The following is a 9,433-nucleotide window of genomic DNA, read 5'->3' on the forward strand; positions in this document are numbered from 1 at the left end:
ACAGGACATATTGCAGCAGCCTTCCCAGATGGGCCTCTGCTTGCCAGAGGGAGACGGTGGCGGAATGTGGGCGAGGAGCATTCTTCCGGCCGGCAGCTCTGCCACTTGGGGCCCTGCCTGTGGGACGCCCGCCTCCGGGCCCCCCGAGGTGCCCCCTCCCCAGGGTGGAGGCAGCCAGCGCTTTGTGGAGACCCTCAGTCTTCTCTCCACCCTCCCATGCCTGCCATTTGTCCGAGACAATGGGCCCCTGTGTTGGAGCCCCGAATCAAATCTCTTTTGCAATTTGTCAAATTATGCAGAGGAGCCGGCAGAAAGGAAAGGAAGTCGTTTGATTCTATTATGTGGAAATTAGCCTGAAACAGAGGCTGTTCGCCTCTTACAGCAATTTCTCTCCATTTGTTTCGGGAGAAAATTGCCCGCATGTCCTCATCTGGCCTGAGCTGGCTCCCTCACTCCCCCAGGCTGGGAGGGACAGGGTTTTGCAGCCATCACCCCTCCGGGCCTGGCTGGTGGGAGATCGGTGGGCTTCACGCTGCTGCCAGCGGAAGTGCCCGAGGCCGGGTGGGCAGGAGCTGACGGCCGGGGCTCACGGCTTGGCCCCTCCGCCCGGCCCCCATCTATCACAGAGACTGTGGCCGCAGCTCTTGGACGGCCGGGAGCCAGGCTCCCTGCAGGACAGACCCGGCCAAGCCCCCAAGTGGCTGGCGAGCACTCAGATGGGCGGAGGGCTGGTTGGAGGAGGGAAGCTATACCCAAGATGGACCCTGCGGGGAGCGGGAGGGCTGGAGGGGAGGTGAGGCTGGAGGGGCAGGGACACCAGGAGGGACCAGCTAGAGGCACAGAGAGGCTGTGCATTTGGGAAAGGCTAGAAGTCAGGGCAAGACCAGGATGTGGATGCCCACGTGCATTTTATATCTTTCCCATCGCAGGCACTGCTGCACGGGGCACGGGGTACGGGGTGGAAGGGAAGGGGGCGTTTGCTGCAGCCGCTGCCCTTCCCCAAGCCCTCCTGGGGCCAGTCTCCGGCCAGGGGCCCTGTGCCCGGCCAGCCCGGCACCAGCCCTCGGGGAGGCGTGCCTCTGTCCCTGGTCACGGAGGGGACCGAGCTGCGGCCGCGCGCCACTGAGCGGACGCACTAATTCGCACTCCAGCCCCGCTGCTAAGCCCCCCCCACCCCCAGCTCTCCGAGCAGAGACAGTTGTGCAAGCCGGGCACCGGGGGTGCCGGGGAGGAGGCCGGAGGCCAGACGGCTCCGGCAGCTCGGAGGCCGACACCCGCGCCTGGCCCTGCGCATACGAGGGGCAGCCCTTCCAGGCGCCGCCTGTCCCTTTCGGGGGTGGTCTGGTTTTTTATGAAAGAAAATTTGCTTAGTTCAATGCACAGACCTTAAGGGCGCGTTTTGGCAAGTAGGCACACATGTGCGACCGGCACCCCGGTCGAGCTGCAGGGCCCGCCCGCCCCCCGGGCCGCCGGGGCTCTGCTGTCGTGTATTCCGCCTGTCCTGGAACGCAGAGGAGTGGGGTCACAGGTGTGCGTCCTCCTTCTGCTTCTCTCGTTTGATGTAATATTTCTGAGATTTACACTCATAGTTTTTTCTTTTTTGAGTCATTGCTTTGTATTCCATTTTAGGAATATTCCAAAAGGCACCTGCGTGTTCTTCCTGCTGACGCACACGGGGTGGCTTCCAGTGCTCTACTCTCACAGACTGTCCTGTGTACCTGGGGCTCGGCGTGTCCGTGCCCTCTGGGGCCGCACCCCCGAGTGGGGGGCTGGGCCGCGGTCCGGCTGTGTGCTGAACCCTGCAGGAAACCTCCGGGCTCCCCCGAGCGGCCGCGCCGCCGCAGCCTCACGGCTGGGCGCGAGGCCCTGGCTTCCCACACGCACCAGCGTCCCTCCCCCTTAAGCCCGTGGGCAGAAGCGCTCCGTCCTCGAGGTTTCCATGGACGTGTCTCGGCCGATGAGGATGCTGAAGGAGACGACGCTCCATGAGTTTAATCTTTCTGGGGGGAAGTATCTGCTAGCGTCTTTTGCAGCTTTGCATTGGTTTGTCTTTTTTTTTCTTTCAGTTTCTTGGGGAGATGCCTGAGGGGCGGCCCTGAGCTGGGTTGCCGCGCACAGTGCAGTGGCTTGACTCACATGTGCTGTGAGACCATTGCCGCAGTAACTAGTCAACATCCGTCTCCTCATACAGTTACCAAAAATGTTTCTCCTTGGCGCTGAGAACTTTCAGGACCTACGCTCTTAGCAACTTTCAGACCTGCCGGACGGCAGCGCTAGCTGGACTCACGATGCCGCTGGCCACATCCCCGCGCTCATCCGCCTAACCGGAAGCTGTGCCTTTAGACCGCCGTCTATTGGTCTTTTTAAAAATAATTCTTTACATATTCTGGACACAAGATTGTGTGTGTGTATATGTGTGTACAGACAGACACATTTTTTTCCTCCCAGTCTGTGCCTTTTTGTTTTCTTACTTTTTAATTTTCTTTTCTTTTTTTCTCTTCCTTTTTTTTTTTTTTTTTTTTTTGGAAGACCAAAGGAACTCCTCTATTGTTTGAATTTGGGTGGTGAGGAGACACAATTTACACGCATGAAACTCTTAGGAAGGGGACAGGCAACCCAGACCAACATATTGGAAATGTTAACCTGTGTCCTGCCCACCTGGGCCTCAGCGCGCAGTGGGGTCGTTGAGCAGAGGACGTGGAGAAGCTGGGCTGGGGCTGGACTTGGAAAGATGGCGCATCAGGTGGAGACTGGGTTGGATGCAAGTGACAGAAATTCAGCAAAATGGTGTTTAAACAAATTGTGCTTTTCCTTCTCAACAGGAAGTTCAGGAAGCAGCCAGCTGCTGCCGTCAGTTCAGTGGCTCAAGGTTGTCGGGGTCGAGGTCGTTTCTTCTCTTGCGATTAGAAGTGGCTGCTTGATTCAGCCACGGTGGCCTTGTTACTGCAGGAAAGAGGAAGCAGGAAGGAAGAGACCAAGGTGAAGGGGCGGACGCGGAAGTCCAGGGGGAAGCACTTGGCCGGCCACCTCGCGCTGCCTGTGAGTGGCTGTGTTACGTGGGTTAGAAATTTAGTTCCTTTAAAAACTGAGGTGTAACTGACTTTATATTAGTTTCAGGTGTAGGGTAACAATGTGATATCCTTTTGGGTTTTGGTTTTCTTTCTTTAAATAAGTTAAACTTTCAATTTTGAGACAATGATAGCTTCACATGCAGCTGTCAGAAATAATACAGAGAGATCCTGGTTATCCAGTTCCCCCATGGTAACGTCGTGCAGAATTGTCATACGCAGTTACAACCAAGACACCGGCATTGATACAGTCACGACACTGGGCGTTTCCGTCACCAGGAGCCCCCCTGCAGCCACACCGGTTTCCCTCCCATCTGCATCCCCACCTTAACATCCAGCAGCAACCGATCTGTTAGCTTTGGTTTTCTAAATGATGATGTCTCGAAGACCTAAAGTTTTCACTTCTGATGAAATTCCGTTGTTATTTTTTCTTTTCTTTTTCTCTTGCATCCTCTCCCAGGACACTTTAGATCCGTGATCCGTCTTGAATTATTTGTTGCGTGTGATGTGAGGAAGGGGCTGGGGTTGGTTTCCCCTACTTTTACCCAGTTGTTGAGAAGACTTTCCTTTGTCTGTTGGATGGCCTCAGATCCTTTGTGACACTAATAAACTCATTTACAAAAGAAACGGATACGCAGACATAGTTTAAACAATCTTATTGTTCCTGGGGGAAAGGGGTGGGAAGGGATAAATTTGGGAGTTTGAGATTTGCAAACGTTAACCACTATATATAAAAATAGATACAAACCCAAATTTCTTCTGTATATCATAGGGAACTATATTCAATACCTTGTAATAATCTTTAATGAAAAAGACTATGAAAATGAACATGTGTTTGTGTATGGGTGGCTGGGACGCTGTGCTGTACACCAGAAACTGACACACTGTGACTGACTGCACTTCAGTTAAAACAGAAAATCAATGGACCGCGTACGTGAGGGTCTGGCTCTGAAGTGCAGCTGGCTCCACCGTCTCCACCCGCCCCTTCCCCAGGGCCCCGCTGCCTTGATGGCGGTGGGTTCTTGGCACGTCCTGAAGTCAGGTACTGAGAGCCCAGCTCTGCCTCTCCCAAGATAGGCTTTCTTTTTCCAGCTCCTTGGCACCTCCAGGTAAGTTTAGAATCCATCTGTGAATTGCTATGAAAAAGCCTGTGGGGATCCTGATGAAGATCGCATGAGTCTGGGACAATTTGAGGAGATGGACCGTCTTAGATGCACCTGCCCTCCCACCCCCACCCGTTCAGCCTCCAGCCTCCAGCGGCTGGTTTTTCTTCTGTTTCTCTCAGCGATGCTCCTGGGGGTGGATCTGGGCTAGGTCGTATCAGAGTTGGGGAACGCTGCGGACAGAGCGTTGGGCTGTAATCTGGAAGACAAGGAGGCCCAGGAGCCACCACCCTGGCCCCGGGAGGCTCTGAGCAGAGGCAGCCCCTCAGCTCCTGCTCAGAGCAGTCACCTCAAACTGGCCCACAGACTCATGTGACCTCGGTCAGGACCCAGCGGGCTTTCTGGCGGAAGTTCGTAGACCGGTCTCACACTTGCCTGGAAGTACCAAGGATCTGGGGAACAGAAGGTATTGGCAGTGCCCAGACACCCACATTTCCACAGGGACTGCCCTCCTCCCACCCCCGACCCTGGAGCAGCCAAGCCTTCATTCACTGGGGCAGGAAAGGGGAAGAGAGGGGTCCCACAGGACCCCCAGGACCCCAAACCTGCCGTCCCTGAAAGGCCCGGGCACCCAGCCCTGTTCTCCGTCTTTGCTCTCGGGATTTGGTTCCATGTTGACAAAGACATTCAGAACGTGGAGCGAGGCCCAGTTCTCGTCTGTCGTTATGGTTACGGGGAGGGGAAGACAATTTCCTGTGAGGTATCTTCCGATCACTGCTGCCGGATGCTGGAGCAGATTAGGAGGGCTCCACGGTGACGCTCCCCTGGCTGGCTGGGGACTGCATGACATTCATTTTGACCTCGTGCGTGGGGTTACAGCCTGCCCGCTTCGTTGGGGAGATAGAACGGACCTCATTAATAACCATCAGAGGATCACTTTGCCGGTTTTATTGCATTCGTAAAATTGCCTGTACCCTCTGCTCTCCGAAATGCCGGATTACTACATCGCAAGCCATCGAGGAGAACTGGGGCAGGGGTGGGGGCACAGAGTGCACTCGGGGAGGGAGACCACCCCCACACCCAGGGGTGGTGGCTGGGGTCTCCTTGCAGAGGGTCGGCCCAACCGGAGACACTGGGACCCAACTCGACCGGAGACCCCTCCTCTGGGGAGACCCCCACCTCCCCACTGACCAGTGACCCTGCCGGGGCAGAGATGGATGGTGGGGTCGGCGGGGCGTCAGCGGTTTCTGTTCTGAGAGCCAGCGAGGGGGGGCTGTGACCCGGCGGGCTGGGGGAGCCGTGGGGGCTGGGGGAGCTGTGGGCAGGGGTATTTCCTTGGCTATCGGCTATCGGGGTGCACTGGTTACAGAATCTTTTTGCTTCTAGCCCCTAAGACCGCCTGGGCCTGTGAGAGAAGCACCTCCTGCCTCGTTCTCAGGTGGGTGCAGCCCGAGGGCAGGCAGGGCCTGGGAGGTGTGGGGCTGAGGTCAGGGGAGGGGCCCGCTCATCCCCGAGCTGGCAGGTGCAACCTCCTCGTCTTGATCCAGGGACCCCATGGGACTGCAGATTCTGCTGTCCCTTACTCTGCTAGCACCGGGCAAAGCCTCCCCTCTCCTCCCAGGGGGTGTGGAGCGTGAGAGACAGGGAGCCCGGCCACCGTCGGGGGATGGGGCCCGAGCTGGAGGGACGGGAGCGCTCTCACTGATGGGGGCGCGGTGGGAGGGCGGCTAGGAGTCTATCTCGGACGTGTTGCATCTGAGGGGAGACAGCAAGCAGACAGCGGGGGCCCCGCCGCTGGCTTTAGGGTGAAGCAGGGTCCCACCAGTGACAATGTGGCCCAACGCAGCCGTGTGTTTTTTAAGTGGAAGTATAGTCAGTTACGATGTGTCAGGTGCAGTGTGTCTGTTTCTGGTGGGCAGCATGTTTCAGTCACACACACACGTACATATACTCGTGCTCATATTCTTTTTCATTAAAGGTGACTACGAGATACTGAATGAGCCAGGGTGATCCTGACCGGCTGACCACAGGGGCTACCGTGCGGCGGTGGGCATTCTGAGCCCAGGGCTGGGGACGGGCGCAGGAGGAAGTGGGTCAGGATTTGGGACGGCTGCCCCGCTGGGAGCTTCTGGGAGAAGGACTCGCCTCCGAAGGCAGAGGTGTGACAGACTCCAGACGAGACCGGAATCTGGGGGAGGGCTCCGGGCTGAGACGGGCATTCGGGCTTGTCAGTGTCCAGATGGCACTTAACACTGTGAGCCTGGGACAGGTCACCAGGATGGAGGTGTGGGGAGGGGACACAGGCCCTGCCAAACGCTGCCACTGGGTTGTGGGGTAAAGATGAGAACTTACCGTGGGCAAAGCGCCTTTGACAGGAGACGCTGACCAGGGGAGCGGGCAGAGGAAGGGGCACGGGGTATGCCATGGGGGGCAGACAGCTTGTCGGGGGGGGCTGGCCAGCCCAGTTTCTCCTCAGAAGTCACCTCCAGCCTCGTCACACCCTCAGGGTCAAAGAGGGGCCCTGACTCTGTGGGTGGAACTGAGGGTGGGTGAGCGTCTGCAGGCTGCCCCAAGACTTAAGGTCAGGTGGGTGGGCTGCAGTCCTCAGGACCCCCTCTCTCAGGCAGGCTCGCCTTCCCCACGTGAGGCCGGGTGGTCTCTGGCAGGGCCCCAAAGCCTCATCTGAAAGACTCAGAGCACATGCAGCCCCTCCCTTACCACCTGCCCTCGAACCCTGAGTCGGGGTGGGGAGCTGGGGGCCGCGGTGGGGGGGTCCGGCTGCCCCGCAGTGTCTCCTCTCCAGGGTCAGCAGCAACGGGGTCTTGTGTGCCGGGGGCCATGGCCGCATTTTCATAAAGAAGTTGGAAAAATTCCTGCAGACGCAGCTCATTTGCTTCCCCGACAGGCTCCCTTTCTTTCTTTCTTTCTTTCTTTCTTCTTTCTTTTCATCAGCAACCAGTAGAAATGAGCACGTTTTTAGTTAAAAACCAATGGGCGGAGTCTCTGCTGGAGCGTCTGGACTTGCTCTCCTGTCTTAAACAACCAGAAAAACTGGACAGAAAATCAGAAGCACCTGTTTTCAGACATTCGACAGTGGGTGATGTGGGACTGAGACCCCGACGAAAAAGGAGACGGTGAAGTGAGCCTTCCAGTGTCCTGCTTCCTGCCTGAAAACGCCATCCACGTGCAGAGGCAGGGGGCGCCCGCACGACCTGGTGGTCTTGATGAGGTGAGGAGACAGGGATCAGAGTCTGGGGAGGCAGAGATGGCTAGCGTTTGCAGGAGAGAAGACCAGAGAAGAGGGAGTAAGCAGGAAAAGCTCCAGAGCTCTCCGTAGGGATTCCCACAAGGAGTCTTTGCCCGACTGCCTAATGTCCCATGTGTGGAGCTGAGACTCCAAGAGCAATTTTGGAGAAATAACAGAGACCAGGGGCTGCAGGGTGAATGAGGTCTGGGGCTCATACAGGCCTGGAGCCTCTCCCCCACTTGGAGTGGACAGAACTCACTGAAAACACGGGCACTCAGCAGGGACCCCGTGAGAGTCCTGCCTTGGTGGCGGGTCACTCAGTGCACAAATCCTAGAGGATGGGTGACCCTTCTAGCCCCAGAAGCATCAAAACCAACCTCCAAAGGACCAAACTCATCTTCAGGTGATGTCACTGTTGCCAGACCGAAGTGCACCCTCTTTCCAGGAATGTGATGGCATTCCACACCTGACAATGAACAGCATCCACATGACACTCAGCATCCAGTCAAAACCCACGGGACAAGCGAAGACCCAGGAAGCTGTGACCCGCAAACAGGAGGGAAGCCAGTCCCTAGAGGCAGACCCAGAAAGGGCGGAGGTGCCGGCAGAGGCAGCCGAGGAGGGCGAAACACCCGCCGTAAACACGCTCCGTAGGCTCGGAGATTTAAAGGGAGACATGGAAGGAACGAGGAGAGAAATGAGACACAAGTACTCCAAACGGAAGTCACGACAGTGGTGGAAAAGACAGTGGCCATTTCACGGGACGGGACTGGACCCGCAGAAAGCCCAGCGGGCTCCTGCCAGCGCTGGCGGCGGGCGCGGGCACGCCGACCTGCCGGCCACAGCCCACGCACCCGCCTGCTTTTGCAGACACAGCTCGGTGGGGCGCAGCAGGCTTGGGTGCCGGGTGTTGCCCGCAGCCGCTCTCGCGCCACAAGGTCGGAGCTGAGCAGCTGTGCCGGAGACCTGAGATGTGCGCTGTCTGGCCCTTCAGAAGAAGGACGGCCGCGCCTGGCTTCCAGCATTTCCCTTGTGATCTCTTCACAGCGTAAATTGTAGAGCGAACCCGTTCCTCAAAGATGGCGCACGTATTTACTTTAGGCCAGTTGGGTCCGGGCGACTCCTAATCTGTAGAACAGGTCCCCCCCAGGATGGGGGTGGTTGCCTGGGCGACACTTTGTGGGGGGGCGGGGTGCGGAGAGGGTGGCCCCTCCCCGCCCTGGGAGCTCCTCCGAGGCCTGACCCTCACCCTGGGCCCTGAGCACCGGGCTCTGTCCTGCTGGCTCTGAGGGCTGTCTCTGCCCACAGGAGCGCGAGCCCCCACTGGCAGGGACGTCTGCCTCACTCCGTGCCCACGGCCAGCATGGGGCCCATCGTGACCGGAGGCAGGAGCGGGGCCGGAGGTGGGGCCGTTGGGCAGCGGGGGAGTCACGCCCCAACAGCCTGGCTTTGGAAGGGAAACTTCGCCTTTCTTCTCAACACGGTGCCCTCCCCTGCCTCCACTCACCTTCTCTCTTCGCAGGTTTTAGCTGACATCTATAATTTGGAAAGCCATAAAAATGAATATAGATGAAATATTAGAGGGCGACAGTATGAAAAAAGCATGAACAAAGAGGCTCTCAAGGCTCTAAATAGGTCTCAAAACTGCTTTCATCTGCACGCTCGCCCAGCCCAGCGAAGTTGATTCATTGACCAAATTGGCCATTTAAAATTCAAACGCCTGTGTTCTCTGAGTGCGCCTCCCTCCTCTCCAGATTTACGGGGCCCCAGAGAGGCACCCTGGGTGTCTCTGGTTTCTTTTTTAAGGATGATCTACAGTGAGGCGGCAGGCCCCTTCCTCCTGGAGCGCCTGGGCTCACCCGCCACCACAGCGTGCGCAGGACCCCTGTCTGCAGGCTGGCCTCCCCCCCAGCCCCGGGCCCGTCTGATGTCCCACCCGCCGAAGGATGAGGACGGAGGGTGTATCCACAGAAGGCAGTGAGTTGGAGAGGCGCCTGGGAGCCTGGTCCCTGGGG

This window comes from Camelus bactrianus, chromosome 6 (assembly GCF_048773025.1).
Source record: "Camelus bactrianus isolate YW-2024 breed Bactrian camel chromosome 6, ASM4877302v1, whole genome shotgun sequence".
Lineage (NCBI taxonomy): Eukaryota > Metazoa > Chordata > Mammalia > Artiodactyla > Camelidae > Camelus > Camelus bactrianus.